This window comes from Rhinopithecus roxellana, chromosome 1 (assembly GCF_007565055.1).
Source record: "Rhinopithecus roxellana isolate Shanxi Qingling chromosome 1, ASM756505v1, whole genome shotgun sequence".
In the NCBI taxonomy this organism is placed as follows: domain Eukaryota; kingdom Metazoa; phylum Chordata; class Mammalia; order Primates; family Cercopithecidae; genus Rhinopithecus; species Rhinopithecus roxellana.
In genome coordinates, this window is record NC_044549.1 from 160843233 (window position 1) to 160852511 (window position 9279).

The 9279-nt window shown below is 44.1% G+C and overlaps 1 non-coding gene across 1 annotated transcript; it reads right to left on the reverse strand.

Annotated features, from left to right (window-relative positions):
• Positions 1-5209: 5209 nt before the first annotated feature.
• Positions 5210-5313, reverse strand: LOC115892081. The gene has a single exon (XR_004051972.1). It is a non-coding gene; the product is annotated as a U6 spliceosomal RNA (small nuclear RNA).
• Positions 5314-9279: the final 3966 nt, after the last annotated feature.

The following is a 9279-nucleotide window of genomic DNA, read 5'->3' on the forward strand; positions in this document are numbered from 1 at the left end:
AGGAGTTCAATACTAGCTTGGGCAACATACTGAGACCCCATCTCTACAAAAAAATTTTTAAAAATTAGCTGGTCATGGTGGCACATGCCTGTAGTCCCAGCATTTGAGAGGCTGAGTGGGGAGGATCACTTGAGCCCAGGAGGGAGGCTGCAGTGACTGGTGATTGCACCACTACACTCCAGCCTGGGTGACAAAGCTAGACCCTGTCTCCAAAAAAAAAAAAAAAAAAAAAGAAGAAAGAAAAGTTACTTTCATATAAATTTCTCATTTTTCCCTTAACATCCACCTTTCAAGATAAATTACTACAGCTAAGCAAAGGCAGAGAAAATCCAGGCCTAAGACTCCAATTCGCCAGACCCAGGGTTGGGGTTGCAAAGGAAAAATGGCTCTGGATTGGGAGAGACTTTGGAATAAGTGGGATGAGCTTATTACATGGAGGAGGTGTGGGTGAGGAGGAACCCAGTTCACTTGGGCCCAGATTCCTGCAAAGACAAACGGGTTCTAAGAGAAGGGAAGGGTCCCTGGAGCTCATTTCGGTGGTTTTGTTTTATGGAGTGGGATAATAAGGGGGCCAGGATGAGTGAAGTGTTGGAAGACTACTGGTTCTATTATTATTATTATTATACTATATATTATATATTATACTATATATTATTACTATATAATATAATATTATATTATATTATATATTGCTATATTCTAGGGTACATGTGCACAACGTGCAGGTTTGTTACATATGTATACATGTGCCATATTGGTGTGCTGCACCCATTAACTCATCATTTACATTAGGTGTATCTCCTAATGCTATCCCTCCCCCAGCCCCCCACAGGCCCCAGTGTGTGATGTTCCCCACCCTGTGTCCAGGTGTTCTCGTTGTTCAATTCCCACCTATGAGTGAGAACATGCAGTGTTTGGTTTTCTGTCCTTGTGATAGTTTGCTCAGAATGATGGCTTCTAGCTTCATCCATGTCCCTACAAAGGACATGAACTCATCCTTTTTTATGACTGCATAGTATTCCATGGTGTATATGTGCCACATTTTCTTAATTCAGTCTATCATTGATGGACATTTGGGTTGGTTCCAAGTCTTTGCTATTGTGAATAGTGCCGCAATAAACATGTATGCATGTGTCTTTATAGCAGCATGATTTATAATCCTTTGGGTATATGCCCAGTAATGGGATGGCTGGGTCAAATGGTATTTCTAGTTCTAGATCCTTGAGGAATCGCCACACTGGGAAGACTGGTACTATTGCAGGTACAGGAGGCCAAGGTGAGGGATGAAAAGCCAGAGACAGGTCCAGAGGGGAGAGTGGGAATAAGTGGGAAGATTGCCAGCTAAGAAAATCTGAGTGAGGGCTGGGTGTGCTGGTTCATGCCTGCAATTATTGCACTTTGGGAGGCCAAGGCGGGTGGATCACCTGAGGTCAGGAGTTCGAGACCAGCCTGGCCAACATGGAGAAACCATGTCTCTACTAAAAATGAAAAAATTAACTGGGCGTGGTGGTGCGCACCTGTAGTCCCAGTTACTGTACTCGAGGGCTGAGGCAGAAGAATTGCTTGAACCCAAGAGGTGGAGATTGCAGTGAGTCAAGATCGTGCCTCTGGGGTCCAGCCTGGGCAACAGAGTGAGACTTCGTCTCATAAAAAAAAAAAAGAAAAGGAAAATCTGAGTGAGGATGTTAGTGGGGATCTGGAAGGCTTAGAGACACAGGTGGAGTTGGAAGTGGGAGAACAGAGCAATTCTGCCTCTAGTTCAGTATCTTGCCCAAGGTCAGAGAGGTGTCCGAGAACAGGAGGGTCTGGTTCCAGCCTGTGCTGTGATCTTTCTATATTTTGGTCCGGGTCAATCAACGGGGAGCTTTTCTCTTTTCTTGCCCAGCTTTTGTCATCCATCCCGCAGGAAAAGACCCCTGTGGGTCCTGGCCCAGAAATCTCAGCCTTCAGAGGACTCTAATTCAGATCCTGCTGCCTCCTCACGAAGTCTGAGTTTGTCTTAACTTTTGGCTCACATTTCTCATCTTCCAAGCAAACCAAGAACCTTTGTGCAAATCACCAAACCCTCCCTTGTCTTGCCCCACAGAACCGTGGTGGAGTCCAAACAATTCACTGTGTGGAGAATGTCCTAAAAATGGCCTCAGGCTGGGAGTCAAGTGTTGCTATCAATCTGCTGCAAAGCAAATGACATCAGTAAGAAGGGAAGGAGAAGCCCAGTTCAGCAATGATTTCAAAATCGTCACTTACTAGCAGGGTGATCTTGGGCAGGTCACCTCTCAATCTCAATTCCCTCACCTATAAAAATGGAGATTATTAGCTGTTGTGCAGGGTCATGGCGAGAAGTAAGTAAAATAATGGATGGAAAGGGCCTCACTGAGTGTCTGGCTCAGTGTAAACCCTTGGTGAATGGGAGCCAGCGTGATGATGGCGGCTGCCTGTGTTAGGAAAGGCATTGTCTAGCGCAAGGTGTTGGTAAAGGCATAACACACCAGTGTAAGTCTGAAATTCACTTCACATAGGAAGAATCTTTTAAGATGGTGTTTTTTTGTTTGTTTGTTTGGTTGGTTTTTTTGAGACGGAGTGTTGCTTTGTTGCCAGGCTGCAGGGAAGTGGCGTGATCTCAGCTCACTACAACCTCCGTCTCCTGGGTTCAAGCGATTCCCCTGCCTCAGGCTCCCTGGTAGCTGGGACTACAGGCATGCGCCACCATGCCTGGCTAATTCTTTGTATTTTTAGTAGAGATGGTGTTTCACCATGTTGGCCAGGATGGTCTCGATCTCCTGACCTCGTGATCCACCCGCCTTGGCCTCTCAAGTGCTGGGATTACAGGCATGAGCCACTGCGCCCTGCCTTTTTGGAGACAGGGTCTCACTCTGTGATTCAGGCAGGTCACCCAGGCTGGAGTATAGTGGTGCGATCGTAGCTCACTGCAGCCTCGAACTCTTGGGCTCAAGTGATCCTCCTGCCTCAGCCTCCGGAGTAGCTGGGAATACAGGCAACCACCACCACACCTGGCTAATTTTTAATTTTTTTGTAGAGATGGAGTCTCACTATGTTGACCAGGCTGACCTCAATCTTCTGGGCTCAAAGGATCCTCCTGCCTTGGGTTTCCAAAGTGCTGGGATTACAGGCATGAGCCACTGCACCCAGCTAGGATGGTGTTGGATTGATAGACTGGGGATCTGTTTCACCTCTGACACTGGGTGGCTGCATCACAACTGATGAGGGCCATTCACTGGTCACTTTTGTGGTGAAAATAATCAGAGTCCTAGAGTCCTAGAGTTGGGAACATCTGGTCACCAAAGAAGATACACAGATAGCAAATACCCGTATGAAAATATGTTCAACACTGGCCGGGCACGGTGGCTCATACCCGTAATCCCAGCACTTTGGGAGGCCGAGACGCGGATCACAAGGTCAGGAGATCGAGACCATACTGGCTAACACGGTGAAACCCTGTTTCTACTAAAAATACAAAAATAATTAGCCGGGCGAGGTGGCGGGCTCCTGCAGTCCCAGCTACTCGGGAGGCTGAGGCAGGAGAATGGTGTGAACTCAGGGGGCGGAGGTTGCAGTGAGCCGAGATCGTGCCACTGCACTCCAGCCTGGGCAACAGTGCCAGACTCTGTCTCAAAAAAAAAAAAAGAAAAAAGAAAATATGTTCAACACCATTCATCAGGGAAATGCACATTAAAATAACAATGAGATACTAGTGCAAACTTAATAACTTAATAAGAATAATAAGAATAGGCCGGGCGCGGTGGCTCAAGCCTGTAATCCCAGCACTTTGGGAGGCCGAGACGGGTGGATCGCGAGGTCAGGAGATCGAGACCAACCTAGCTAACACGGCGAAACCCCGTCTCTACTAAAAAATACAAAAAAAAACTAGCCGGGCGAGTTGGCGGGCGCCTGTAGTCCCAGCTACTTGGGAGGCTGAGGCAGGAGAATGGCGTAAACCCGGAAGGCGGAGCTTGCAGTGAGCTGAGATCCGGCCACTGCACTCCAGCCTGGGTGACAGAGCGAGACTCCGTCTCAAAAAAAAAAAAAAAAAGAAAAAAAAGAATAACAAGAATGACTCTTAATTATATAACTCTAGCCAGGCGCAGTGGCTCACACCTGTAATCCCAACACTTTGGGAGGCTGAGGCAGGTGGATCCCCTGAGTTCAGGAGTTCGAGACCACCCTGGCCAGCCTGGCCAACATGGTGAAACCCCATCTCTACTAAAAAATACAAAAAATTAGCCAGACGTGGTGGAGGGCACCTGTAATCCCAGCTACATGGGAGGCTGAGGCAGGAGAATCACTTGAACCCAGGAGGCGGACGTTGCAGTGAGCCGAAATCATGCCACTGCCCTCTAGCCTGGGCAACAAGAGCAAAACTCCATCTCAAAAAGAAAAAAAAATTATATAACTCTAATAAGAATGACTAAAATCCAGAATACTGAGAACATCAAGGATGTGAGGATATGGGTAGCAGGAATACTCATTCACTGCTGTTGAGAATGAAAAATGGTATAGTGTCTTTGGAAGACAGTTTGTCAGATTTTTATATAATTACACATACTTTTTTTTTTTTTCAGAGTCTCTCTCTGTCACCCAGGCTGGAGTGTAAGTGGTGTGATCTCAGCTCACTACAACCTCCTCCTCCTGGGTTCAAGCTGATTCTCCTGCCTCAGCCTCCCAAGTAGCTGGGATTACAGGTATGTGCCACCACGCCCAGCTAACTTTGTGTTTTTGGTAGAGACGGGGTTTCTTTATGTTGGTCACGCTGGTCTCAAACTCACAACCTCAAATGATCTGCTCACCTCAGCCTCCCAAAGTGCTGGGATTACAGGTGTGAGCCACCGTGCCCGGCCAGCAAGATTTTATTATCCTTAAAATATTGGTAAATACGATAGGCTAAAATGTTACCTCAGATCACTTTTTTCATTTTCCATTATGGCTGAAATTATTCCATCATGATTTATTACTAATAATTTATTACTAATTGTATTTCCTCTTCTGTATTTTTCTTTTTCCATTTTGCCCAATACTGGAGCCTTAGCATCTTTCTTATCATTTTTATAAACCACTTATGTTATAAAGATGTTCATATAATTATGAGCACTTTCTATGTGTATAATGCTGTTCTAGGTGCTGAATATATAGTATTTAACCATTACGCTAAAATCTTTTTTTAAATTTAAAATTTAATTAATCAATTTATTTTATAAGTATGAAATGTATCAAAAATTTCCATGCCATCCTTGCACAGGGGCTATGCTAATCTTCTCTGTATCATTCTAAGCATATGTGTAGCCAAAGTGAGTACAAGGCTAAAATCTTTATACTTCTTTAGCTTGTATTCTAAAATGTGAGATAGAAATGAAATATGAAAATATAATATTTAGTATTTTAGATGGGAAGAGCTGCTAAGGAGAAAAAGAAAAGCAGAATGAAGTTGATAGAATATGTCAGAAGGGGTTGAAATTTTCTTTCTTTTTTTTTTTTTTTTTTTTTTTTTTTTTTTTTTTTTTTGAGACGGAGTCTTGCTCTGCCGCCCAGGCTGGAGTGCAGTGGCCGGCTCTCAGCTCACTGCAAGCTCCGCCTCCCGGGTTCACGCCATTCTCCTGCCTCAGCCTCCCGAGTAGCTGGGACTACAGGCGCCCGCCTCGTCGCCCGGCTAGTTTTTTGTATTTTGTAGTAGAGACGGGGTTTCACCGTATTAGCCAGGATGGTCTCGATCTCCTGACCTCATGATCCACCCGTCTCGGCCTCCCAAAGTGCTGGGATTACAGGCTTGAGCCACCGTGCCCGGCCTCTTTTTTTTTTTTTTTTGAAATGGAGTTTCACTCTTGTTGCCCAGGCTGGAGTGCCATGACGCAATCTTGGCTCACCGCAACCTCTGCCTCCCAGGTTCAAGCGATTCTCCTGCCTCAGCCTCCTGAGTAGCTGGGATTACAGGTATGCACCACCATGCCCGGCTAATTTTGTATTTTTAGTAGAGACGGGGTTTCTCCATGTTGGTTGGGCTGGTCTCGAACTTCCAGCTTCAGGTGATCCACCCGCTTTAGCCTCCCAAAGTGCTGGGATTACAGGCGTGAGCCACTGCACCTGGCCATAGGGGTTGAAATTTTCATTTGGATAGCAATGAAAGACCTCATTGGGAAAGTAGCATTTTAAATAAAACTTGAAGGGAATGAGAGAACATACTATGCATACCTGAAGGAGGAATATTGAAAACATAGGAAACAACAAATGCAAAGTATCTGAGGTGGCGACATGCATGGCATCTTAGAGGCAAAGGCGAGAGTGGAGAGAGAGAAGGAGAGATATTGGGAAATGAAGTAAGAGTATTAAGGGTAAATCATGTGATACCTTGACATCATTATGAGGGCACCAGCTTTCGTATGTATATAACAATTTCATTTGGATATAATTCACATACCATAAAATTCATTCTTTTAGAAGTATACAATTCAGTGGTTGTCAGTATATTCACACAGAGGTGCAGCCATTAACACAATCAACTTTAGAACATTTTCGTCATCCCAGAAAGAAACCCCATACTTGTTAGCCATCACTCGCTCTGCCCCAGGCCCAGTCAACCATTAATCTACTTTCTGTCTCCATAGGTTTGCCTATCTGGACATCTCATATAAATGGAATAAGAGCTGGTCTTTTGTGACTGGCTTTTTTACTTACCACAGTGTTTCCAAGGTTAATTCATAATCTAACATGTAGCAGTACTTCATTTCTTTTTTATAGCTGAATAATATTTCATTGTATGGATATAACATACTATGTCCATTCATCAGTTGAAGAAGATTTGGATTGTTTTCACCTTTCAACTATTATGAATAATGCTTCTTTATAGAACTTTTATATATTGGTGTACAAGTTTTTGTGTGGATAAATGTTTTTATTTCTCTTGGGAGTATACCTAAGGGTGGAATTGCTGTGTCATATGGTAACTTTGAGGAGTTGTGAAACTGTTTTCCAAAGCAGCATTTTATATTCCCACTAGCAATAGATGAGAACTCCATTTCCTCCCCATGCTCACCAGACAGCTCCCTTGCCCCACCTGCCATGTGAGAACACAACAAAAAGATGGTGACCTGTGAACCAGAAAGTGGGCCCTCATCAGACAGGGGATCTGACAGTGCTTTAATCTTGGACTTTCTAGCCTCTGGAACTGTGAGAAATAAATTTCTGATGTTTATAAGCCCCTCAGTTATTTATTTATTTATTTATTTATTTATTTATTTATTTTTATTTTTTTAATTTTTTTGAGACAGAGTCTCACTCTGTCACCCAGGCTGGAGTGCAGTGGCACACTCACGGCTCACTGCAGCCTCAACCTCCTGGGCTCAAGCAATCCTCCTACCTCAGTCTCCCTAGTAGCTGGGACTATAGGCATGCCTCACTATGCCCAGCCAATTTTTATAGTTTTGGTAGAGACAGGATCTTGCTGTGTTGCTCAGGCTGGTCTCAAATTCCTGGGATCAAGTGATCTGCCTGCCTTGGGCTCCCAAAGTGCTGTTATTACAGGTGTGAGCCACCATGCCTGGCTCGTATTTTTGTTATAGGTGCCCAAATGGAGTAAGGCAATGAGTTTTGCGACACATATCTTTATGGCAAAGTCGGCGGTCAGTTTTTATAAATTTTGCATGCATGCTTGAAAGTAGAGTTATTTATCTAATTGATGGTTTCAGGGAGCAATATTGTGTCTATTGAATCAAGTTGATTACTTGTACTGTTCAAATCTATATGCTATCATCTTTCCATTATTGAGTGAAGTCATTACCATTATGGTATTATATTTGAAAATTTATCCTTGTAATTCTGTCAATTTTTCCCAGTAATGTTTTTTTTTTTTTTTTTTTTTTTGAGACAGGATCTTGTTCTGTCACCCAGGCTGGAGTGCAGTAAGTAGTACAATTATAGCTCCTGGGCTCAAGTGATCCTCCTGCCCCAGTCTCCCAAGTACATAGGACTACAGGTGCATGTCACTATGGCCAACTAACATTTTAGCTTTTTTGTAGAGATAGAGTCTTTCTGTGTTGCCTAGGTTGGTCTCAAACTCCTGGCCTCAAGTGATCTTTCCTCCTCGGCTTTCCAAAATGCTGGGATTACAGGCGTGAACCACAGCACCTGGCCAATTTTTCCCTGTAATTTTTGATTATTTTATTTGTGTTTTTCTTCTTTTAGGGGAATAGAGTCACTCTGTCCATTTAGCATTTACCCTTGAACTTTAAACATACAAAATTAAAGTCCATCATATAACCTTAGAACTAATTAAATCTCTTGTCTGGGTGTGTTGGCTAATGCCTGTAATCCTACACTTTGGTAGGCTGAGGCGAGTGGATTGCTTAAGTTGAGGAGTTCAAGACCAGGCTGTGCAACATGGTGAAACATTGTCTCCACAAAAAATACAAAAATTAGGGCCAGGCGCAGTGGCTCATGCCTGTCATCACAGCACTTTGGGAGGCTGAGGTGGGTGGGTCAGGAGATCCACACCATCCTGGTCAACATGGTGAAACCCCGTCTGTACTAAAATACCAAAAATTAGCCAGGCATGGTGGTGTGCACCTGTAGTCCCAGCTACTCAAGAGGCTGAGGCAGGGGAATCGCTTGAACCCAGGAGGCGGAGATTGCAGTGAGGCGAGATCGTGCTACTGCACTCTAGCCTGGCAACAGAGCAAGACTCCCTCTCAAAAAAAAAAAAAAAAAAAAAAAAAAATTAGTTGGGCGTGGTGGCACACACCTGGAGTCCCAGCTAATTGGGAGGCTGAGGTGGGGAGATTGCTTGAGCCCAGGAGGCAGAGGTTGCAGTGAGCAATGATTGTACCACCACACTCCAGTCTGGGTGACAAAGTGAGTGAGACCCTGTCTCAAAGAAAATAATAATAATAAAAAAGGAATGGTGATATTCTTTGGATCTTCCAAATTCATTTTGAACTTCTGAATCTACACGTTATATATAAATAAGATTGAGCTGAGTAGCTGATTACATTACTTTGTAACACATGACCCATGTCTAGTATGCAGATGAGGATGTGACAGTGAATTTGGAGTGGCAGTCAACTCTGGAGGCAATAGAAACACCAAAGAGAAACTCTTAGAGGAGCTAAAATTAACTATAACATTTAAAAACATATGAGATGTGGCCGGGCGCGGTGGCTCAAGCCTGTAATCCCAGCACTTTGGGAGGCCGAGACGGGCAGATCACGAGGTCAGGAGATCGAGACCATCCGGCTAACCCAGTGAAACCCCATCTCTACTAAAAAATACAAAAAA